General features: G+C 45.8%; 1 long non-coding RNA gene across 2 annotated transcripts; it reads right to left on the bottom strand.

The window, feature by feature from the left end:
- Positions 1 to 19,949: 19,949 nt before the first annotated feature.
- On the bottom strand, positions 19,950 to 25,306 carry LOC310745872. 2 transcript variants are annotated; one of them, XR_014540411.1, is made up of 3 exons: positions 25,016 to 25,306; positions 22,393 to 22,471; positions 19,950 to 20,882 (listed from the first exon to the last, which is right to left on the bottom strand). It is a non-coding gene; the product is annotated as an uncharacterized lncRNA (long non-coding RNA). The 2 variants fall into 2 exon arrangements; XR_014540412.1 differs by lacking the exon at positions 25,016 to 25,306 and having other exon boundaries at positions 22,393 to 22,563.
- Positions 25,307 to 25,758: the final 452 nt, after the last annotated feature.

Raw genomic sequence — 25,758 nt, 5'->3', positions numbered from 1 at the left:
CAAAAATGTGTAGAAAGAAACAATATATGAATATATACAATATACCAAAAAAACCCCACCTAATCCATACATTCTTATATAAATTTGATTTCATTTTTCTGATACATAGGTAAATATGAAAGCCTACTACCAGTACATTTTGTACAAACTCATTCCAAATGGTGTCATATGTAGCCAAACAAAGTCTACGTCTATGAGCAGTCCGTTCATAAGTTGTCAGTGTTATCATATGGTCAATCTATTTATCCCATCCTTTATACCAAGGATAGGGTAGGTGTGGTCCTCCTGATGGGGATAGTCTACAACTTCTCCCATCCCTGACCATTGGTGGTACTGGCTGGGGCTCTTGAGTCCTGCAACAACTGGAGGGCCACTAGGACAGGCTTCCTCAGTCTCGGCCCTCCAGATGTTTTGGCCTACAACTCCCATGATCCCTAGCTAGCAGGACCAGCGGTCAGGGATGATGGGAACTGTGGTCTCAAAACATCTGGAGGGCCGAGGTTGAGGAAGCCTGTGCTAGAACCTTCCAGATGTTCCTAAACTACAACTCCCATCAGCTCCAGCCAGCAGGTCAGGGATGATGGGGTTTGGAGTCCAGCAACATCTGGAGGGCCACAGCTTCACCACTCCTGCTTTCTACAGTGCCAGTCGCGTGTTTGGTGCTGTACATACAGGGGGCATATTAAAGGTAAAGGGACCCCTGACCATTGGGTCCAATCGTGGCTGACTCTGGGGTTGCTTTATTGGCCGAGGGAGCCGGCGTACAGCTTCCGGGTCATGTGGCCAGCATGACTGAGCCGCTTCTGGCGAACCAGAGCAGTGCATGGAAACGCTGTTTACCTTCCCACTGGAGTGGTACCTATTTATCTACTTGCACTTTGACGTGCTTTTGAACTGCTAGGTTGACAGGAGCAGGGACCAAGCAACGGGCGCTCACCCCATCGCGGGGATTCGAACCACTGACCTTCTGATTGGCAAGTCCTAGGCTCTGTGGTTTAACCCACAGTGCATATTACCCTGCGGCAAACGCCTCTCCTCCTTACCCAACGCTGACCAAGAAAGTAGCAGGACTCTTTTTCCGAATTCCACATTTCACACCTGCCCATGAACGTCTCAAGTGATCAGGTCCTACCAATTAGGTGAGAAAATCTTGCAACCTTTCAAGGCAACCCACTTAACAAGGAAAGGAGCGGCAAGAGGCGGACAGGAAGCCTGCGTCCAATTGCCTGTTCCTGCATTAATATGTCATGTAGTTCGTTCCTTCAACCGCTGACCAGATCGATCTGCGTTTACACACCAATAATCAACCGAACCTCTTTCAAAGGAATACCTCCACGGGCCGTTTCCAAGCCTCCCAAAACTGCAGAAATGAATCAACATTAAGGGGAAGATTAGCTGCTGCCTCCATGATGAATGGCACCTACAGGGGCCCCCACCGCCCCCTCCCCACTGACACTTTCTGATTCGGTTTCTGTTGCCCTCTAGTGGCCGAAGGGAGACGGCTGCGGAATAGAAGTTGCCTCAGATGGGAGTCTATTAAACAGGGGTAGGACCCCACTGGTGCGCTGCGTGGATGCGATTTTATCAACAGAGACTCATCGCCCGTTGCAAATCAGTAAATTCATTTGGAGAGGGAGGGGGAAAGGAGAGATCTAGTGAAAGGGCGTCCGAACGACGGCAGTTCACTCCGTCACTGAAAACAAAAAAAGGGGGAAAGTACCGATTGTTTCCCTGTGGAATGGCTGATAAGAATCATGAAAGACGAGAGCGAGAACAAAATATGGCCATGCTTTGTCACCGTGACCCCTTGTTCTGGGATCTAGAAAGTACAGGATGCTCTGTGCAGGAAGAGCAAAATCATTATTTCCTAGCCAAAGCAACAAACAAACTTTGGGAGGAATGGGTCAGCAACGATACAAGGTGTACCAAGAAATTCCTCAGAGGAGTTTTAAAGGACCCTTCTGGGTTTTTCAGCGTGTGGAAAAAGCTTAAATTGAACGAAGGCCTCTCCACCCCAGACTTCAGCCCCAGAACCTATTTTCAAAATCTGGAGGGTAACAAAATCCCTCACTCCCCCCCCCCCCCATGTAATGGGGGTAGGTGGCTTTTTAAATAGTGTTATGCCTTACTTTGCCTGAGGAAAATGCATGTACCCCCTTGGCTGAGTTCAGGTTTATACTAAGACTGAAAGACCTGAAAGGGGCGCTGCTTTTTCTGAATTTCTCAAATTATTCAATTAGACCCAATAAGCGTTTATCTGACTATCTCAGTAGGGTAGGACAGCAAGCTTCGGGGTGCACAGAACTCAGATTCAAGTGAAATACAGTTATTGTGTGGACCAACCACTCTGGGATCTGATTGGATTGATTTTCTCTGCCTGGGATGGATGTGGCAGCTGAAGGGATAGAGAGGGAATGGTGTCCAGACCTGGTTTCTGTAATTTAGGCAGGCAGAAAACTGTTATTAACAAGGGCACATAAATATTCAGAAGCGCTTTAGAAAAGGAATATAAACAAGCCCAACATGATCTAACTCTGGACAGTCTCTGAGTTCACTTAGATCAATCAGGGAAACGGAGATCACAATAACAGCAAAGGGTAACGGGTACAATGAAGCCAAAACAAAGCTCTTCAGTCTCCCATTTATTTCAGCCAGAAATGTAAGCATGTGTTTAATTTTCCTATGGAAACCAATGGGATCTGAAGTTGATTAATTTGGGCTAGGTTGCTCCCCAAGTGGACTTAAATTTAAAGAAGGGACAAGGTAGATATGGACCACTGAAGGCATCCACTGCTCCTTATTTATAATTACTTATTGGTACTGTGTGGAAGCACTCAGACCTTTTTTAAAAAAAGTAAATATGCAAACAATAATGGGAGGGCAGACTTCTCTACAAATGAAACAAGTAAGTTTGTCATCACATGATTCTTGTTCGCTTTCTATTTTGTATTGTTTCAGTTTGATATGGCGTACATATGCATCTATTAAATTTGAATTATTGTCTTCCAGTTATCCACCTCCAGCAATTTTGGAATGTAACCTTTTTAAATTAAAACTTTGAAAATGGTCTTTATGAGAACAAAGATAACCTCACTCTCCCCACCCCAACTTGACACATAGAAACATAAGCAGCTGCCTTCTACTGAGTCAGACCAATAGCTCATTGATCTCAGTATTGACAACACGGATTGGCAGCAGCTGTCCAGGACTTCAGATAAGGGGACATCTAAAGACATCGATGCCAGGATCGAACCTGGAACCTCCTGCATGCTAACCAAGATGTTCTAGCAACTGAGTTAGGACCCCTTGCCAGTACTGTTGCATTCTCCCTTCCTTAAAAGCCATTAAACACAACAGCATCCATAACTTGGAATGCTACCAAGCAGTGGTCGGGGTTGAATTGGAGGAATATGAATTGGATGGGTTTGCATAGCAAATTCCAGGTAGGAGAATCTGCTTATGAATTCCCTCCTTCTTCTCCTCTAGAATGCTGCAGGTCTAGACTCCACAAAGCTGACTGGGGCAGGGTGTGGAGTAATGGCTAGAGTGTCGGATTAGGACCTGGGAAACCAGGGTTCGATACCCCGCTGGGTGAGCGTGGACCAGTCACTGTCTCTCAGCCTAACCTACCTCACAGGGTTGTTGTGAAGATCAAATGAGATGGGAAGAAACGTGTACACCCCCCCTTACTCTGAGCTCTTGGATGTATAAAGGTAAAACAAATAGATAAATCATCTCTCTGACCAGCACAGCCCTCCTGTGGTTGGCCCTGGGGGACTGACAACAGATCCATTTTTGCCTCCCTGGATGGCTTAAGCGGCGAGTGTGAAATGGTTAGAAATGCAGCCAGTTTGCTGTGCTTTTTTCCCGCTCAAGCTCCTCGGACTCCCCCCACCCAGACTTCACCATCATTCCTTCCTCAAGCCTTCTCCTGACCAGACTCTCTGACGCAGCCTTTCCTCGCGGGAACGAATTCCATCCCCACTTCGTCTCCAGGGAACCGTCTTTATTTAGACAGAAACTCCAAACAGAGAGAAAGCTGGAGCAAAACAGACAAGAAAGGGAGGAGAGGGGAAGGTGGCCGGTTTGGATCCTGCCGCCCAACAGCTGCGAGGCTTTGCTGATGGTTTATAACCCCGGCTCTCTGGAAGTTTTGCTTTTCAGCGTCCAATGAAAACAATTTCTGAACCATTGTTGCTATAATTATTATTATGGGGGGGGGATTTTTCTTGGAACGTCTGCTTACGGTTTTTCTTTTAAAGGAAGAGCAGTTCAATGTGTGTCACGCACAACTAATATAAATGTTAATTCCTCCCCACCCCAGTTTATTGAATTTTAGTAACAACAGGTTGCAGAACAAAGTAAAGACGTTCCTAAAAGCAATCAGTTGTCACAATTGCCAGTGAGGAAATATATGCTGCAGCTTTGGGGTTTCCTGGGGACAGATCCACAGCACATGACTTCCCCCCCCCCAAAAAAAAATCAAAATCCTGGGAACTGCAGTTTAAGGGTTCTGAGAATTGTAGCTCTGTGAGGGGAAAACTACTCATGTGCTTTAAATATGTGTTGAATGAGCTTTAAATATATGGTGTGGATCTCCCCTGGAGTCAATAATAAAACAGACCAAGAGGAAAAGGATGTGTGGTTTATGATTCTATTCTATTATTTTATTTTATTTAACAAGATTTCGATACCACTTTAATAATAAATCGTTGTTGTTGTTGTTGTTTGTACCCGGCCTATCTGACCGGCTTGTCCCAGCCACTCTGGGCTGCTTCTGAGATATATAAAAACATAATACAACATTAAACCTTAAAAAGCTTCCCTTTACAGGGCTGCCTTCAGATGTCTGCTAAAGATTGTATACTCATCTCCAAAAGCCTCTAAGCAGCTTACAACTAATATATTAAAAAAAAAAAAACAACCATACAATCCAAATGACATTTTTTTATAAAAAAAAAAAAATTAATGATTAAAATCAGCAAGACTGTGGGGTGCTTTCTTTTTGTAGGCACAGGATCGCCAGCTCCATGGAACAAAACCGGGCTTTCTCTGTGGAGTCAACACGGGTCCCCTTAGCTAAGGATGGAGTTGGGAGAGGAGCGAAGGGAGAGGCCTTCTTTCGCCTCCCTTCCCCTCGCTTAAGAGACGGGACATGTGTTTTTCATAGATGGCTTCATTGCGGCGCTTTGAAGGGTGGCAGATCGGATGATAAACGAACGTCTATTTCTCCCCCCCCCCAACCCCATATGTTGATTTAACTTGTTCCCAAGCTCAGCCCCGGAATACGAATGTTCCCTTTACAAAGGACGGGCCAGACTGACTTCCTCCTCCCCTTGCCCTCCGCCTTCGTTTTTGCCAAAAGGCTTCAAGGCGCCCAGGAATTATTGCCCCGGCCTGAACGCGGCTCCTTTCCTAATTAGGGAGAGAGAGAGCTAGAGACGCACCCCGAGGGCCAGGCGACCGGCGCAGGGGGCCGGGTGTGTTATTTATCTGCGCGCAGAGAGGCGCATCGCGTGCGTTCCTCTCGGCCACTCGGAGTTGTTTCAAGAGGGGGAAGGATTTGCTGAAAAACCTCCAGTGCTTGGCTAAACAAACGTCCACAAGAGGAGGGGCGGGCTTGAAGCGGGGGCGCGGACCCTGTGAGAAAGCAGCCTGGGAACAAAGGCCGGCTCCGGGAGGAGCATCTGAGGCTGCAGAGACAGATTGAGGAGCGGGAAACGTTTCCATGTCGGTTATATGTATGCGTGCGCGCACGCAAGCATAAATGAAAAAATAAAATGCACCCCCTTATAAGCCAGGATACAGTTCCAATCAGGCTTATTATTAGATAGATTAGATAGATAGATAGATAGATAGATAGATAGATAGATAGATAATTTATTCCGGTCAAAGACCAGCTCACATTAGGCTGCTTCTTCTTCTTCTTCTTCTTCTTCTTCTTCTTCTTATTATTATTATTATTATTATTATTATTATTATTATTATTATTAGTGGAAGTATCGTCCATTTGAGATCACAGGCACTTCGCCTTCCAAGTAAAGCAAATCTAGGATGATGGGCTGGTTTGGGCTGGAGAGGTTTTATCCATGAGCCATGGGCGTGGGCAGTATTTATGGAGGGGCAAGCTTTATGTTGCGGGGCAGAGCCTCAGTTAGTTAAATATTTTTATTGGTTTTTATTGTGGGGCGCAGCTGCCTCCCTCCCCGCCCCCTGGCTATGCCCATGCCATGACCCAACTTCGATGGCTTCCAAAGAGGAGGAGAAGGTAGCAAAGTAAAGGCAGCAATGCTTCGGAATACCATTTGCTGGTTTTTTTCACTGGCCATTAAGATGGGCCATTTGGCCTGATCAAGCAGAGCTCGCCTTATGTTTCTACGTTCCTTATGTTCTCGACCCTGCGAAACCTCGGCCAGGATTTCGTCAGAGCCAAGCGCTGCCAAGCCAGGCTAAACTATTGGGCACGCCCACTCGAGAGTTGTTGTTGTTGTTTAGTTGTTTAGTCGTGTCTGACTCTTCGTGACCCAATGGACCAGAGTACACCAGGCACTCCTGTCTTCCACTGCCTCCCGCACTTTGGTCAAACTCATGCTGGTAGCTTCGAGAACACTGTCCAACCATCTCGCCCTCTGTCGTCCCCTTCTCCTTGTGCCCTCCATCTTTCCCAACATCTGGGTCTTTTCCAGGGAGTCTTCTCTCGAGAGTAAGCCCCCATTATTAGACACCCTGGGACTCATTTCTCGGGGTAGTAGGCTTGGCCAGGTTTTGCTATGCTGGCGGGAAGCGCGATGCATCAGGATACCTGCCCTCCGAACGTCTTGCTGATCCGCAATTTAGGATGTGAAATGCCTGAAGGAGGAGGCGCAGGAGGCGATCTGGATCACTGTGATCTCCAAGCAGGGGAAGCGCGCGCGCGCGCGCATACAGGATACAAAGCCAGCTCGCTCGCTCCGTCTTCTTCACAGACACGTTCACACACACGAGATCACTCCGGATGTCAGGGCACTGGAGAGGAAACAGCGCTAAGGATTATGGTGTGTGTGTGTTTTTAAAGGTGCCACGGGTTCAAACAGCAGATGTTTGGAGCTGTGCGGTAGCAATTACTCGGTGGTGAAGGAAAGCATTTTCTCTCTCTATAGATATGATCATTGCAGGCGCGATCTGACTTATTCCGAATGAATTGTGAAGAAAAGGAGTCTCCAGCAACTCGCTTCTCCCAGCAAGTAGCTTAGTAGCTCACTAAGGGAGCCTCTGCCTTGCTGGCAGAAGGTCCCAGATCCAGTCCTCGGATAGGGGTGGGTGAGATCGTTGTCCGAAATCCCGGAGACCCCTGTGTGGACCATCCCATATAAGGCCCCTTTCAATGAGATGACTGACGTCCCTCTGTACTACATGAAGAATGATATTAGACTCATAAAACTGTAGAGTAGGGAGGAACCACAAGAGTCACCCCTTATCCAACCCCGTGCGATGAGGGAATCTTTTGCCCTACATGGAACTCGAACCCTCGAACATGAGATTAGGAGTCGCATGACCTACTGACTGAGCAACCCCGGCTAAAGCCGCTCGTTAACCTTCATATTGTAGGAGGTATACAATAGGGATTTTGCAAGACTGCGAACTTCAGCGTTTCATGGCACGCTTCATCAGGAAAAATCAAGTTAAATAAAGTGGATCGCTCTCATTGAGTTCGTTGTGTCTTTCTTCCATAATAGGGCAGGGAAACACTAATCTAGGCCCAGATCCGTAGAGGACCAACTTGGGAGATGTTGGTAGATGTTCTTCTGAAGAACCTGCCCTTCTGTGGACCTTTGAAGCTTGCCTCTTCTCACTATATAGCAGAAGGCAACCGCACCTCACCCGCAGAACTCTGTGTCATTTACCGAGGCCCACGTGGGGCAGCGCACGAAAGAAATACGCAAGTGGATTACCAGTAAGCCAGGTTCTGTCAAAACGTCTTGCAAAAAAGGGCAATTTACAACCGGGAACCTGACCCACTTACACTAAAGCGCCTCATTTAAGACAATGTAGCCTTGTTCGATAAATCTGCGGGACTAACAGCCCAGCCTTAACGATGTTTGCTTGTAGAAAGAAGTAATTCCGCATTGATGTCATCCGAAATTGCTTCTAGTTAAGTACTTTTAGGGCTTCAGCGTTAATCGGATTCGGTATGAATAGCACTGGGCACAGAACTGTAAGTCTGAAACTGCGCAAACATTCTAAGCGGCGTTAAGAGCGGCTCTTTGAAATGTTCTGCCATCTGGTGGTGGAAAACGGATGCGCTTTGCAAAGCTCAGGAAGAAGAAGCAATCCTGCTCTCACTTTCCTGGGGAGCAAGATCCACTGAAATCAATCGGGCTTACCTCTGAGTGACGACACGTAGTTAATTAAACGCACACAGCCGCCATAAAAAGCAGCATATATGACCTTTCTGTTTGCACTGCCACTGGTCTTTGACAATAAATACTACTCTGGCGGTGTGTATACGACTATTATCACTAGGAGATCAGTACTGCCTATTGCGTGAACTTTATAAGGTTTCCGGAACGAAACAGCCCTATGTTTAAAGATCCCGGAGCCTATCGCCTCCCTGAATAAGTGCTTGCTGTTAAGCGGAGAATTTTAAAAGACAGGGGTCTTTAAACCGCTCCCTGTAGGGATCCGTAAGTTTATTCTCGTCCAAGAACACATTTATATTCTCCGAGTGACCTTATTATTACAGCCGCAGTTGTCTTGCCTGGCAAGTGGTGAACACTCTAAATGACTCCGATTAAAAAATACAGATTTACAGCTATAGGAAACGGGTGCGCTTTTGTCCTCTAACCACTATGCGGCGCCCGAGAGCGGATGCTTAAAGGAGGGAGGAGGAAATATCCCCCCGGATATTTGAATAGCCGGCTGTGATTGGTTAGTATGTGTACCTTGCGTCATCGCTTGCGTCCGTATCTGTGCCCACCAATGGTTGAGCCAGAGGCCTACGATTGGTTAACGTCACGGTCGTCAATCACGTCTCATTTGCATAATGGACCTTCGGTTGTGCTGCGGGCGGCAGTCCGTGGCTGCATCTGGAACAGGGAGCAAAGGACGGAGAGAAGCAAAATAGTAGACGAAGTTCTTGCGGAAAGAGTTTTAGGAGGAAGGAAATGAACGTTTGCAAGCATTTTTGCAGTGAAAACAACCCATGACTGTGTGATAAAAAGCCTTATACTGATAAATAGGAAATAACCAGCTGTGTTGAAATAAAACACAGTTGCAGAAGAGTCTTTCCAAATTTTAGAAAAATAAAACAATTACACGGGCATCTTAAAAAAAATATATACAAATTTGGGTACAGGATAAACTATTTCACATATCCGTACTGGGACTGTATCCTTTGGGCTGCAATCCTAAACCCAACTATGGAGAATAAACCCCCTTGAATGCAGTGGGAGTTTTGAGCAGATATGGTTAGGATTGCGGCTTTCCTCACTTAACAACCTGTTAAGTTTTCTACCAGGCAGTCTCAGCGTTTTACCTGTCATTTGCATATAAAGGATCTCGAAAACTTAGCCACTTGAATAAATAATTGCCCAAAAAGCAGCTGTTGTGTTTAAATACTTGCAGCTATGTCAAAGGAGACGGGGAGTAATAGCTGCCTTGAAATCCCCGCACCATTCCCCCCCCCCCATCACTTCCTAATTGATCCTCTTGTCTTGACCATCATTTCTTCCTCGGCAATCTGGAATTGTAAGAGCACCATTTACCCTCAAGCATCTTAAACTGGTGGGGAGGGGGATAATTAAACACGGACGACTTATTTTCAGCTAACTGGGCAAGACAAGCAACTCTTTTTATACCGAGCTGGCGATTTCCTGAGCTCACTTTAGGGGAGCTTACGGCGTCCTGGTTTCCAGATCGCCGGGTCTGTGTGCGAGTTATGCGGCTGTGTGATGTTCAGCGCCCTATACTGCACTGCGTTTGAGACCCAGGAGTGAAGGTGGACTGGGGCACCAGGCCAGGGATGGAGTGTGACGTGACAGCTCTCTGCTCCTGACGGGTTGTAGCAGTGCAAACGGGTCTCCCGCTTGGATCCATCCCTCATGCTGCCCGCACAGTCCTCTCCGGGCCTTACACACATATACACGCCACTGCGCATGCGCCGCCGGAGGTCAGCCCTGCTTCGACTGACTCAGCGGGAAATGCCTCCAAGTTCGGAGCCGTCAATCATTTCTTTCTTCCTACGTCACCGGCGTCCAGACGACCAATCACCGGGCAGGCAGGGGAACTCGGGAGAGAGGCGGAGTTTGGGCTTGTGTGTGTGCGGAAGTCGAAGCGCATTGGAGAACTTGCAGCCCGTCTCCCCCGCGATGATTTATACGCGTGTTTCATTATTTGCAACACGTTGGGAAGTTATTAAAAGCAAGATCTATCGCTTCCTTTTCCGAGGTACCATTGGCGGTTACTAGTCTTCCCTGGGCCAAATTACACAGCGGGTTGTATGAGTTGGGAGTTTTATGGCCAGCATGATGGATTTTGCTTCCTCGCGGTTTCATTTGCTCGTATTTCATTGTTATTTTATTTTTTTTATGAGGGTAAAATTCGATCCTCCGATCTGCGTTGCTGCTGCAAAGCTAATGTGGCGGATTCCAGGAGCGCGGAAGATCGATTGTCAATAATGCACGTCCATGTGTCGAGATCTGTATCTGCATGGCAGAAACAGATAAATTTAGGCTCCCTTTGCATCTCGAGTCGTGTGAACCGGGAGCACAGCTAATCTTCTCTAAGAAGTTAGCAGTTTCTTTATTTTATTTTAATTTTTTAAAGGGAGTTCGCCTGGAGTAGCTCTTTTGAGCTGGCTGGCAGAGGCCCTTTGTCCGTGGTCAAATAAAGGTGGCATTTGGGTTTCATATGGCTTCGCGTGTCGGAGCTAAATGGTACAGGCCGATCCTCAGGCATGTTTACTTGGCCGTAAGACAGTCGCCCCAAATTCAAGGGGCTTGCTCGCAAGCAAGCACGCCTTTCAGTTGGAAATTGTTTCCGGGCCATAACATAACGGATAACATTTCCTAAAGATTCAGGTGCCACGTTAGGACTTCGAGTAAATGATGTAGCGAGCATAAGTCCAGTATGATCTGCCTGTACACTGGGAGCTTTGTTTCCTGTCCTTGATCGTTGTGACTTATTTTTAGTTTTCAGCAAAATAGGCTGCTGACAAGCTTAGTGACAAATGACTGTGGTGATCACCTGTTGATTATAAGTTAGGTTTACCATCGTGTAATTGATCCTTTGAGCAGCGGTTGAAAAAAAAGTTGGGCGTGCTTCGCCTGGACATGATAGCGGACATTAAAAAGATGGGGCAGATCCGACTGTAGTATATTTAAAGCAAGAATCCTGGGAACTGTAGTTTAAAAGGTACTGGGAACTGTAGCTCAAACAGTTCCCAGGATTCTTTGTGTGTGGGAGCCCCGTGCGCTTTAAATGTGTTCCCTGTTGCTCCAGGGAGCATGACTGAAAGGAAGCGGTAGGCACTGGAGAGAAGCAGAGTTGGGCTAAACTTTAGGAGACGACTTCCTTACCGGTAAGAGATGCCCAGCTGTGGAACAGACTGCCTGGAGAGATGGTGGGCTCTCCTATGCTGGAGATGTCTGTCAGGAACGCAGCAGCTGCATCCAGTATTACCGATCCAGCCGTGAGTATGGGGTCAGACTAGATGCCCCTCAGGAACACTTCCTGATCTATGATTCTACGATGGAAGATCGTGCTTGTGGAAGATTGGTGATTCTTTATCCCCCACCCCCGTCTCTCTCTCGCTGGATCTGAAGATCCTGCCTCCCAGTATGGATTGAAATACGAGCCAGTTGAAAGAGGAGAAGGCGTGGGAAGATAACTGTGTTCCGTGGCCTCCGAAATATGTTTCTGGCAAACTTTGTGAGTGACAGGGAAATGTCGCTGTCGCCAGCTGGCTCTGATGTCCCACCCGTTCCCTATGGGAGTATATTGTATTTAATTATGGGGTATCAGAGTTTTTAGGGGGTTGACCAGACTGGGATAGCAGGCTTGTTGGTTTTTGAATGTCTGATGTAGATTTTTTTTTTCAATTTCGTTATTCTGTATGGGACAATGACAATAAAGATTATCGTATCGTATTGTCCTTATTCCGTCGCTTTCGATGGCAGGCGAGCCTTGAATTTCACCCTTTTCAACACTAGAGGGCGCTTCGATCGCCGATCTTCTCGGCAAAGTAAGCCGTGAACTTCAAAGCTATGAAACTTGAGCAGGGGCGATCTGGGCTCTGTATCGGTTCCTAAACGACCCAGCATGAAAATAAATAAGTCTTTCCCCCAAAATACACACACACCGCACTGCCTATCAAAAATCTCCGCCCCTTGCCCTATAATCGGCGGCGACAACAGCTCCCCAAAAAGTCTCCCAAGTTGGGCTGGTGGCAGCTGGTTGAGGTTCTTGCTCTCGTTTGACAGATCGCTCTTGGTTGTGTGTGAGATGCCCATAAATCAGTCAACTGGTTTACTAAATCTCAGCAGTCGCGGGAGGGGAGACCCCCACCCCCACCCTCAAAAAGGGGGTGCAGCCATTGAGCTGGGCACCGTGGAAATTGGACTTCCTTCCACCCAAACGCCATTAAGGAAAACCTAACACCGAAATGTTGTCTGGCGATCTCGCTTGAAAAGGTTGCCGCGTGTGAAAGCTTTTGCAAAGCAGTAAAAGATTATGAAGGATAGCTTGTGGGGGGCCCCGAGGGGGTTGATCGAATGACTTGGAGACCCCTTGATGATGCCTTCGCCCCTGTGATCTTGGCAAGCTCTTTGAGCCCATAAATTGGGGCGGGGGCGCAATGGATTCTGTTTAGAGACTCCTTATTGGGGGGGTAGGGGTAGATAATATATCCTTTCTGTCGCGTGTAATTTAATTCGGCTTCTCGGGAGCTAGGATCGGATGGTCAAAATGAATGGAAATAAACGCATGCTTCTTTTTTAAAAAAGGTGTAGAATTAGGCACGGTCCTTCAGAAACAAATCCCTGCTACGGTGCTGGATTTCAGCCGGTCTACCCTGACCTTGGAGTTGTTAGGTAAAGGCATTTTGAAAAAAGAGAGAGAGAAAACAAACTGCTATTCCCCCACCCCCCGCTCTAAACTTTCATCCATAACAGTTTAGGAAACAACGATCTGAACTCTTTATTCTGGTCTTTATTTGTGAACTAAGCAGAAAGCAGTTGCATGTAGAAAAACGGTTTGAAAACACCACACACACGTATATAGCCAGTCCATTTCGTATGATCCATTTCGTATGCTTCATTTGCGAGAAAAAGAGCTGGTATCCTATTCCGTTTACTACGGATTATAGAAGTGCAGAGTTGGAAGGGACCCAGGGGTCATCTAGTCCAGCCCCCTGCAATGCAAGAACCACAGTTCAGGAATCCCTGAAAGTTGGACATCCAACCGCTGTTTAAAAACCTCCAATGAAGGAGAGTCGACCACCTCCCCAGGTGGCCCCATTCATCACTATGGAGCAGCTCTGGCCGTCGGAATCTCTGGTCATTTGAATCAGTCGCTTGCGATCCTACTCTCCGGAGCAGGAGGAACAAGCTTGCTCCATCTGCCATGCGACAGCCCACAGCTACAACTTGCCAGCCGTAGGGAACACACCCTTCATCCCATAAAATATTTCGGGGTGGAATACAAAGACATTTAAGATGACAAAAACATCATAGTGCACACAGTAAGATCAAAAGGAAGCATGCCAGCCAGCAAAATAATTTAAAATAAATAAATCATAGGGAAGCTTTTAATGTTTAACAGACTAGTGTATTTTAATATTCTGTTGGAAGCCGCCCAGAGTGGCTGGGGAAACCCAGCCAGATGGGCGGGGTAAAAATAAATTTATTATTATTATTATTATTATTCCTGGTAAAAAGGGGGTGGTATTAACCTTGTACCAGAAAGGATACTGAATATGTGTCAGGCGTACCTCCACACCCAGGAGGATATTCTGCGGTCAAGTCGCCACCATGGCTTCAGCACCTCTGCCACCATCCATGGGTGGCCCTCATTTTAAATATGAAAACCCCTGAGCAATGAGGACTAGAAACTCCTGTTTAATTTAAAATCAGAAAAGGAAACCTAGAGACGCTTGACGGAATGTTTGATTTTTATACTTCCACCCGCTCACCTGCCCATTTGCGCTTGGCACGGGCTCAGTTGATGCCAGCGCAGTGGCTTCGCACCCATGAAGGCTGCGATCCTAATGCGCGCTTAATTGTAAATCTGCTCGAGCTCTGTGGAGCATCGAGTTGGAAGCAAGCTGCACAGGACACGTGCATGTTTAGCCCTAGTAACGCTCATTAACCCCATTAGGATTAAGCAACCAAAGATTAAAATAAACTATGGAGGGGTGGAGATTTAAGATTATTAGAATTACCAAAACAAAAAAGAACACACCAAAACAACAACAACACACCAACCTTCCACGAACTTTGTTGTTGTATTTATATTCCGCCTTTTTCCCAGACAGGAGCTCAAGGCGGCTTGCACTAATTTTAAAACCACAGTATCTCCCATTGTAAAACATTCGCAAAGTCAACGCAAATCAGAATGTCTGTCGGCACTTTATCAGTTTAACTCCGGCAAATCTTTTTTATTATTGCATTCCTATCCCACCTTTGCTTCAAGGAGCCCATGGCGTACGTGGTAATTTACAACAACCCTGTGAGGTAGGTTAGGTCGAGAGGCAGTGACTGACCCCACAACACCGAGTGAGCTTCGTAGCAGAGCAGAGATTTGAACCCTGGATTCCCACATCCTGGTCCGACTCAGGTGCTCTCGTTTAAATTTGGGCTGCCCACGCGCTAGGCGGAAACACTAGGCGTGTGACGACAGACTTCTCAGGTGCTGGTGGTACCTTCAAGGCTTCAAAGATGTGCTGGAGGAGAGGATGTCGTGAACCAGCGTTAGATCTGGAGGGATGCACCTTCCCAGATAGATGTGTGGGCGCGCCCGGGCGTGCCTATGGTATACGAGCGCGTCTTTAAACGTGCGCGCGTGCACACACAGAGAGCGCAAAAGTTTAAGAAAAAAAGTACAATCTGGGATCGTTCTGTGCATCCAAGATAAGCACAGTGACCATCGAGGGAGCAGGGACTAGCCCTGTCCCAGCTTTGCCGTGTTAATATCTGCCCAGGAAAGAGTTGTTTAAACTACAGTTAAGCTTTCCGAAGAATTGTCTCAAGCAGGATTTGTTTGCTTTGCATGGCCAGCAGACTTCACTGATGATCCCCCAGATAGAGAGAGAGAGAGAGAGAGAGAGAGAGAGAGAGAGAGAGAGAGAGAGAGAGAGAGAGAGATTGTGTGTGCGCGCGCGCTACCAACCGAAGGATAAGACTCCGCGCATCTGACTGAAGTGTATTCAAAACTTACGCCATTACAAAATAAAATTTAAAATGCTTGAAAATGACTGCTTTTTGCTGTAAGGAACTAGCTTGCTACCCCCTCCCTCGCCGCCGCCCCGTGAAGTTGTACTGTCGTTTCTACTCAGGTCCAGAAAACCGGAAGGAAGGAAGGAACGAGCGAACTTTATTTGCTTTCTCAGAATTCTGTTGGCTTGCAGCTGGAAAGTTGGTGATTTGAGGCGGTGCAGCAGTTAAAATCTGGAATAATAATACAGAGTCCAATGTCAGAAACCCACGTTAACCTGGGACTCTGATGAGGTTCTTAATGTACTTTTTATGCATCTCGTGTGTGTGTGTGTCCGTTTACGCACACAATAAGAGCTTTGGTGCAATTCAAAAAGGAGGTGACTGATTGTGTCAAAAGTACTCGAGGACGTGGCCTCAAGCCCATGCACCTAACGAACTGGGCTCTCTAGTGCCCGAAAGTGGACGCCACCGTCCTTAGGCTGTTGGTCTTCAAGGGGGCGCGACGCCTTTCTAAATGCCCACTGTGAAAAGGACCACGGATACACCTCTGGGATTGATTTCATAAAGGAACTATTTAGGCGGCAATCTTATACTCATTTGCCTGGCAGTAAATCCCACTCAAGTGACTGGCTTTTGAGTAAACCAATATGGGCTTGACCCTGCACAGCAGATAAGCAACGCAATTCATAATTTGGGCTAGATTGCACCCTAAGTGTTTACTTGTAATAAAGCATTCTCCGTAGTGTGTGGCACCCTCCTTTTTGCCCTGTGTGCCCAGCGTGGACTCAAAACCTCAAATCTATCCTGGGCTGCCCATAAAAGCGACTGTAAGTCAAACGCTCTCTGAGCCTCAGTTCTCCAGCTGCAAAATGGGCACAATCGTGTCTCGCCTTGCTGGAGAGACGGGCTCAATAAATCCCGAGAGAACAACCAGATCGAATAATAATCAGATACAATGTAATCGTGTGTGTGTGTACGTGCACACACACACACACACACACACACACACACACACATACATATACATATACATATACATAAATACATACATACAAACGATTACATTATCTGATTATTATTAGATCTGGTTGTTATATTTATATAAAAAGCACACGACTGCTCCATGCTCCTTTCTGACGAGGAGTCGTTTTATTTGGCCCTCGGCACCAGGGGATGTATTAATAAATCCTGTGTTCCCAACAGAATTTAGAGAAATGCGGCTCGAGAGTGGTGTTTGTGTGCGTCCCCGTGTCCCCAGCGCACCCCGTGTTGGGTGGGCGAAGGAGCCCTGCAAAAGCCCAAAATAACCCAACCGTTGCACTATACTTCCGTTTATTTTCTGCCCTCGCCCATAAAACTCATAGAGAGGATTAGCAGTCGAGAGGAGGGGGCGGATTTCTGAAAAGGCATATTGAAATAAAGTGAGCATCTGGCATTATTAGCAGGACAAGACGAAGAAGAGGGAAAAGGAGGAAAGGGGCTGGAGGTGAACGCGAGACGACGAGGAGGAGTGCGAGAAACCCTTCAGTCCGATTCTTACGTTTCATTGCTTGGGTTGACCCTGAGTTTGATCGAGATAGACTCAAATCTTTAAAAAAGCAAACCCCCCAAACCCATAAATTAAATAGATGGTGGGGAATGTTCTGAAGCAGAATGCGCTATTATTATTATTATTATTATTATTATTATTATTAACCTTTCACCCTAAAGTCCCAGGGCGGGTTACAACAATAAAAACACAATATTTTAAAAGCCACTCCTTTTGAGCTCCTTATTGGGTTGCGGGGTCTTGCGGATAACGACAGTGCAACATAAGGTTTACACCTGCAGGGAAGTGTATATTCGGGCGTGTAATTTTATGCGAATTTCAGTAAGGGTATATTCTAGCGACTCCCCCCACCCCCCCGCTCCCGCCAGCAAGTGCTGTAAATTAAGTTCCAGGATCCCTTATTTATTTATTTTTGAGACACCGATACGTCCAGGCCTTGACATTTCAGCAAATTGGTATTTTATGTCTGGAAGTGTTTTATGATCCAGCAACGTTACGGGATTGAAAAGCACTGGAAATAATGGATTTCGAAAAGCATTTTTAAAAAGAAAAAAAAGAAAAATCCCTCGGAATGCTTTTCGCTCGTCTTCTCCTCTCTCCCCGGCCCTTCTGACAATTAATTGAAATTGTCCTTCTGATAATTAAAAAAGAAATTGCAGCTTTCAGCCGGGCTAAAATTTGCGCTAGAAAGAGGGGCGCGCGATTTTAATCAGCTACGAAAGATACCGCAGTTCTTCAGAAGGGTTGACTTCAGACCGCAAAATATGTCGAACATGGAACTGAGCTGTTTATGGGCTAATAGCCGTAAATAAATAAATTGTAAATTGTAAATTGAACTGAGCTGGAGATACTAACTTTTGTCCTCCGAATACAGCACGTGTGAAAATTAACACAGACACAAACGATCATTGTATTAGGGCAACGCTTTTATTGGGTCAACGAGGATAGCATACACACAAAGTAATGTGCAAGCTTTCGAGTTGTCTAGAATTCTTCGTCAGCTAAAGGAGGAGCGGGAGAGACAGACGAAAGCTCGCCAGCTTCCGTTCTTGCAGAGCTCCTGCGCAGAATTCACCAAGTGAAAAGCAACTTTTGAGGAATAAGCCGATGAAGGAGGTGGTAAAGTGGGGAAGCCTGGTGTTGAGATTTTGTGTTAAGAAGATTACAGGCCAAGCCTTATACGTATCGACTGCAAAGTAAGGCTCATTTGAGTTCAAAGGCGCTTCCGGCTTAATAGGTAGGATTGCAGCCTTAAGGTTAAAAGCAGCAAGTCCCCCAGTTCTGCCAAAGCCTTTATCGGAAGAAGCTCCCCGCATCGAGAAGAATACAAAAGTTTGCCAGTCTAGGCTACACTTAATACTTATAGCTTGTGAATTCAAAAGAAATGTCTTGGTTTCCATTGTTTGGGGGAAACCATGCAAGACCCCCTATTCCTCCTTACGAGGAACTATTAAACACGTCGGGCAAGATCAAATCCAGCACGTCAGAGCTCATTGATTTGACTGGGAGAGGTGTGCAGTATTACTTGAAAGCATGTTTTTATATATGTTCGAAGCCACTGGAGCACCTCTGAGCTATATTAATAATAATAATAATAATAATAATAATAATAATAATAATAATAATAATATATTCCTACACAGATCTAGTAAAAGTGAACCCCACGGAGCTCAGTGTGGCAGCCTTAATCAAGTTTTTGTCCTTCCAGTTCAAAACAATTTTAAAATCCTTGGCTCGATCTGGGTCGTGCACGCACTGTAGCTATCAAACGCTAACATCCCCGTGCATTTCCTGTGAAAGTAACACGGAAATTAAAATGTTAAGCTGCCGCGCAATCTTTGGGCTTTGAATTTCCTCGGCTGACAACGCTCGCTTTCCCTGGGGCCATTTGTCAAGGTCCCGTGTTGCACTATTTTATCTCGAAAGGTAACGCGACCGACTCCTTTCAAAGCGTCTCCAGAACTTAATATTTATCCCCGTTTAATGAGTCCCGATATTGACCGTTCTTCTTTCCAAAGCCCTGGATGTGGCCATAACCTCTGGCGGCGGGGTGGGGGCCGCGATGTGAGCGACGCCCCTCCGGAATGGACCACAGGCTACGTGCCTTTTAATTTATTGCGCGGAAAAGTTATTGCTGTGGGGAAGGGAGGAGATGGAGGGAGGCGGGTCTGCGAATAATAACCGTTTTGCCACTAAAACCCAGAGCAGCCCCCGGGTCAAGAGACCACAGACATGGTTCCAGCAGCTGAAGACAATTGCCTCGATTTCCTCTCCCCTTTCATGTGGCTGTTGTTAGTTTAAAACGCAGGCAGGATATGGAAAGGCAACACCGAGCTGAGATGCCCGCGAAGCCTTTTGAAGGCGGGTCTAAGGCATCCGCCGAGATAGCATCTGATAAATCAGAGAGCTTTTGCAAATGGAAGGTAATAGACCCCACAAGCGGAGCACCTTTTCTTTTTCAAGGTTTTTCTTTTCTTTTCCGAGGGCGACGAGTGCTGCTGCCAAGACGGGGCCCTTTCTGTCCAGAGCCCCCCCACCACCACACCGAATGGATATTGTACATATGCAACGTTTTAGCTGCATCTGGTTCGTTTTACGAGCTCGCAGCGCTGCGGGCCGAGGCGCACTCACTGGCCATCCGCAGAGGGCAATTGACCTGCGGGTGGAAACGCTTTGTAGGATAAATGCATCCGCGGGAAGCAGCCCCCCACCCCCACAAAAAAGACACCTCCATTACAACTGGCAGGGTTTAAAACATTTTCTTGGACGGTCTCCTCTTGTTCCCACCGACCCCTGGAAGAATTAGACGAATTCCTTTATAGTAGGGAGGAAGAAAACCTCAATGGGTTTCGATTTCCCTTTGATCTGTAGGAAACAAACCTTCCTGCATTTTGCGTGGCTCATTAAGCTAATAAGATTAGGAAGATTAGCAACACTCCCCCCCCCCCAAAAAAAGTCGCGTGGTGGGTATGACTAATTGTTTCCATCGGTTCCAGATCTTGTACTTTATTAATAATGATGGGGGGGGGAGGCGTTGAGTTACAGAAAGCGGAGCTAAAAAGGTCAGGACCACACATCAGATCAATTAAGGTGGGACTGGCGGAGACAGAAAAGGCGTGTGGGGAGGAGGGGGGGGAGAAAGTCTGGACGGTTTGGGGGCAAATGGGTGGCAATTAAGTCCAGGGAAAATATATTTACAGCGTGTGTCTCCTACTCTAACGAGGGGGCGGGAGGAAGGAGGGCGGCTTCGAGCGGAAAGCCATCAGGGAAGGAATAACTAACTCGGGTCCTCGCCCACTACTGCATATGCATGAAGAGGAGGCGCTCCGAGTTTATCTGCGTAGGATTTCATGACGTTCGACGGCCCTGATTGGCGCATCGTCACAGAAGGCGGTGATTGTTCTCTCCCCCGCCCCGACTCTTGATTTGACTCGACCGCGCCTCCCTCCCCGTGACGCAGCAGCGCAGCTATCCAATCGGGGCGGCCTCGAGTCTTTCCCGGCTCGTAGCAATCCGATCTCCTCTCTGGTACGTCACTTGGAAAACGCTCCTTTTCGCCTCGAGGAGTAGCCAATAGGAGAGCCGCATGCAAATAACGTCCCGCGGATAGAAGGCGCTGGTCACGCCCAGGTGGGTGTGACCGTCGCTCTGCGGCAGGGTCGATGCTGGTTGGTGTGACGTGTACGCCTGTTTTGCATCCGGGGCTTCGACAAGGTTCGTCTGCGGAAAGCAAGGCTGATGTTTTAGTTATGCAAATAAAGAGCCGCCTCTGCTTCCCTCGCCAAGGAGGAAGATCAGCACGGATTGGTGAAGGCTGTAATGGGAGGGTTCGTCGAGCCAGCCAATCACGATTCAGGAAAACGCCAGAATTAGTTTAAAGATTCTTGCTAATGATATCTGTCACATCCAGCTGTGAAAAATACCTGTAAAAGACCTATAATAAGCAATACGTTTAATTCATCAGTCTTTTAAATTATTATTTTTAAACACTGCCCAACTAATGCTATCGCTTAAAATATCCAGCAAAAATATAGCCAAACGGCGGGCGACATAACATTTTGGAATACGCCAGTTTAAACAGATTGAAACAGATTTTGGTATCGATAAGGATTTGACATTCATATAGTGCGTTAGTTGCTCAAGGTGCTTCATACATAAATCGTCTCTGTTGTGCATATCTTACTGAAAAATTTAGAAAAAACAAACACGCTTTTTCTTGACTCATTTTAAATCAGATAATTTTACACATTTAATTTCGAAATTGATAATAATAAGCAATGGGTGTAGAGGCCAAAAGAGCCAAACTTAAACTGTACAACTTAAGATAATGTATTTTTTTTTAAGTCAGCTTTATATTAATGCTTTTATTAATGTTATTGCTACTTTTCAAAGACAGAGCACTGGAACTTTTGTTATTTTTTCCATTTAGAAACATACTGTATTTCTAGGCACCTGTAGGGTTCTGTAGAATTCTAAAGGCAACTATCTTGTGCATGTTACAAGTTTTCTATGGGGTTTACTTCTTAACGACTGCAGCCTTACTTTGAAATATTTCTAATATAATCTGCAAAAATAATATATTTCCTTAAGCAAGCATTTTTACAAAATGAAGAAAGGACCCTGATTGTTCAAAAGCCTTTGAGTTCAGATTCATACAGTTATATGGAAATGAACTGACACATATTAAATGTGCTTTTCTATATAACTACTTTTATATTTCACATGCATTTATTGTTTCTATAAAAAAGTAAAAACTAATCACATTGCATTTCTTTAATTAATTTAAGAGTTAATGCAAAAGTTTAATAATAGAGATTAAAGTTACACTCCTTGGAGAATAGTATGGTACAAATACATAGTTGGTAAAATGCCTATTGAGGCAGCTCCAGTAAACAGCTCCCATTAAAATCTGATTGAAATACATTTTGATAGTTGGTCAAACTACACAAGGTAAATGTAATTTACAGTTAATTTACAGTGCAAATCTTGACATGCCTACTGAGAAATACATCTCATTGAATTCAATGAGACCTAAGCTCAGAAAAGTTTGTATAGTATTGCAGCCTCTTTGTACTTGGCAATTCTGCCTTCCAGGACATGAAGAAAAGAGAATGCACCCTTTGCACTATAATTTTTGAGAAACGCCCACATTGTTTAATGCCATTATCAATTTGTTCAACCTGTTTAATAAAATATCGTGTAATTTGTTGTGGAAAAGCATTCACAGTCATTGACAGTACTTTTTGTGTCTATTAAGTTCGTTAACTATAATAATAACTGAGCTGTAGAGATTAGCGAGACATGAGGGGATTTCCCATTCAAATGATGTGTATGTGCCATGTCATGTGATCAATTCCTTGGGGTGGGGCTTACCTGGGCCCCCCAATACTTTATTCAAGTTGGCACCCCTGGTCCTGAAAGGATTTCTCTTACCATAGAGAATGTCATTTCTGCCTTTTGGCCAGACCTCCTCTACAGACACACCTGTATTCCACTCCTCACACCCTTGGGCCTTAGAAGGGATAATTTATGACATCGCTTAATTCTTATAGCACCAGCGACCTTTTATCTCTCTAGATTATTATTATTTATTAAACTTATTAGTCTTTTCCTTTTTTTAACCAAAGTAAATCAAAAAGACTCACAACAATAAACACACACATTAAAACCAGCATAAAACAAAAAGAAAAAACTGAAAGACAATAGTATTTTTAAAAGGCAGGGTAACCACCCTTGGCTAAATGTCTTCCTTTTTAAAAACACAAGTAAACAAGACTTTTCTGACAAATCATATTGGTAAACAACGCTGATCTGTGTGATTTTATGATGTGAAATGTATTTTGGTGTATTTGCCTCTCACACCACAACCTGTTTTCTAACCATAGAAGGCTTTCATATTGCCCCAAGAACTACACAGCTCCATTAGTGCCTCCAAAAAAGTAATGTTTTTGTTGTATATATGTATGGTTGTAATCCAGACCTTCCAAGTGTCCCTATTTTCCAAGGATGTCCCTGATTTAGAAAAGCTGTCCCGCTTTTTTATTTGATCCTGGAATGTCCCACTTTCCCTTTCCCTATTTTCATTGGAGAAATGTTGGAGGGTATGGAGTTATCTGACCCCCAAGCCATCTGATGGCAATCCTGTATAGCGAAGTTTTTTTTTAAAAAAAAGTTTAACGTTTTCTTATGTTTTTATACATGTTGGAAGCTGCCTAGAGTGTCTGAGGAAACCCAGTAAGATGTGTGGGGTATAAATAGTAAAATTTTCATTATGGAATGGGATGTCCCTATTTTCATCGGATAAATGTTGGAGGGTGTGGGCAATCTGTTTTTCTGCTTTAACTACTTTTTATGAATGGTAGTATTCAAATATTTTTTATAGATAAATAAGTAGGGTGGTGCACAAATGTGATGTTCAGTGCAAGAAAAACTTCTGCTTATGGGGCATCCTACTTGCAAGCCTGGGTGAAAAGTATGTGTTATGAACCTGAATGCTACCCAAGAAATTGTGTTAAGAAGATGGAGAGTGTTTGGAGTTAACATGCACCATAAAAGCTTAACCGAACACTGAATCTCTGTTGGAGGAGCCTACTTTACCCTGGATGTAATCATACTGAGTTTGGAAAATAAGTGTGCTGGTCCCGTGGGTTAACCGAGAGGCGAGGTCCAAGTCCAGTCTGAGGCTGAAGGTGCAATATGAAGGCAGTCTGTAAAAGCTGAAGCTGGGTGCTGGGCAGGGAGTCAGGGGAGGTCAGGAGCACAGGCAGGAAAGCAGGACAGGGATCAGGCAGGAACTGGCAACCTACAAATTTGCTCCCACAACTTGGGACTGGGGCTGGCTAGCTTTTATCTGCCCCAAGGCATAGGGCGGCCCCAATCCTCAGGTGACTCGCCTCTCCTGGCCTGGAGGCGAGCACTCTTCCTGCAGGAACTTAGTTCCCTCCGCCTCTCTGCCCTAAGCCTCTGCAGCTCAGGAGAGGCTGGAGGGTTACCGGACCCAGAGGCAACCTCAGCTTCCTCTGACGGGGCTGAGAGTGGAGCACCTGCAGGCAATGGGTCCTCCATCACCTCAGGAGTCAGAGCAGACTCAGCAGAGGTGAGGACCCTTCAGGCTCATGCCTCAGCCCCGGCTCAGCTGGTTCTGGAGGCAAGGAATCCTGTGCAGGCTGGTATTCCTCAGGTTCAGCATCTGAGTCCATCACAATAAGAAAGCAAAGGTTATTAAAGAAAATACACACTTGATAAGAAAGATCCTTAACAAACTAATGTGGAGATACTGTCAAGGCTCGGGGATTCCTACCCCTTCCGTGGTGGCGGCCAAAGAAGCAGATTACATGAAGAGTCCTTACCACATAATTTATTCAGTATTCACACAGAGAGACAAAGGAATGTAGTCCTTATTCAACAATGGCGTTGCTTCGAGTAAAGCCCAACCCCCGCCAACTCTCTTATCCTACGTCCTCCCTGCACCGGCTGATATGATCTTTCTGCCTGTGAGCTTTTTGTTCTACTACTCTTAATGCATGCCTAGTCCGGGGGGGGGGGGCGGGGCTCAGGAATGCTCTCCAAAGACACTAAATCTGTCACTTGTCTCTCCCCCGGCGTTTCTTCTTCCTGCTGTTCCTCTTCCAGTATTTCCCAGCTTTTCCCCTCTGCAGTCTCTGAACTATGTCCTTCTGCAAACCACTCTTCTTAATCTATACTGTCCTCCTGTTCTCAGGAAGGTTCGGGGGGGGGCACCATTCCTCCTCAGTCCAGCCCCTGACAGATACAAAGAGCCATGCTTTCTCTTTGCTCATAGGAGATAGGACCGGCCCACCCATGAAACAAGGTGAGGAGACTGGTTTAGGCGGCAGAATCCACACAGTTAGCAGATCTGGTCTCCAAGGAATGCATCACTCGCTCCTGCCACCGCCATAGGGCCGGCAGCAGCTGCAGTGCACTCAACAGCCCTGCCTCAATTCCATATCTACAGTGGCTTCTTGGCCAATAGGAGGCACTGCTGTTCTCCTCCCACCACTGTTCCTGATGTAGATGTTCACTCATTCCTTCTTACCTAGTGGTGCAGGTGGGGCACCATTTTGTGGTTCGCTTCAGATGCTAAAATGTCTTAGCTTGGCCCTTCCAAGGTAAGGCTGAGGAAGAAGACAGTAGGAAATGTGGGAGGCAATTTTAAGAGTATCTGTCTAACACCTGAGGCAGAGTCAACACAGGTTAAAGTCCAGTCTACTCTTTCCCATGCAGACTCATCAGCCCCCAGTGCAAACTAGTTGCATCCCAGTACTTTCTACAGAAGACAGTTGACTTGGCCAACATAAGATATTACAAGTTTGCAAACCTGACAAGTGTGCCTATCTGAGGCTACATCAGCCACATAAAATTTGGAACATCTTGGCCTAAGCGTGTCCACAACTGCTTAACTATTTTTAAGACAAGAAAAAGAAAAGAAATAAACCCATTCTTATTTTAAAGTGGCTTAACCAACCAATGTGATTGGAGAGAGCTCCAAAATCCACCGTTAGTTTGTTAAAAACATTGCAAAATACTGCACAAGCTTTTGAGTTCTCCAGAATTCTTTGTCAGATGAGGTGTTACACAAAGCAAGCATTTTTGGGATGAGGAAAATGAGATCTGCCTTTACACTCCATCCGGAAGGCTGAAGTTAAACCAATTAAAATGTGATTCCCATTTACAAGGATCTGGATTAAGTTAAGCTCAAAGGCAAAGCAGAACCCGAGAGCTGCACAATTGATCTGTCCATATTAGTGCTAAAGAATTAGCACAGGCAGCTGGCAAATC

This window comes from Podarcis filfolensis, assembly GCF_964270895.1.
Source record: "Podarcis filfolensis genome assembly, chromosome: 12".
NCBI lineage: Eukaryota > Metazoa > Chordata > Lepidosauria > Squamata > Lacertidae > Podarcis > Podarcis filfolensis.
The sequence above is the reverse complement of the archived record's forward strand: the minus strand, read 5'-3'. Positions and strand labels throughout refer to the sequence as shown.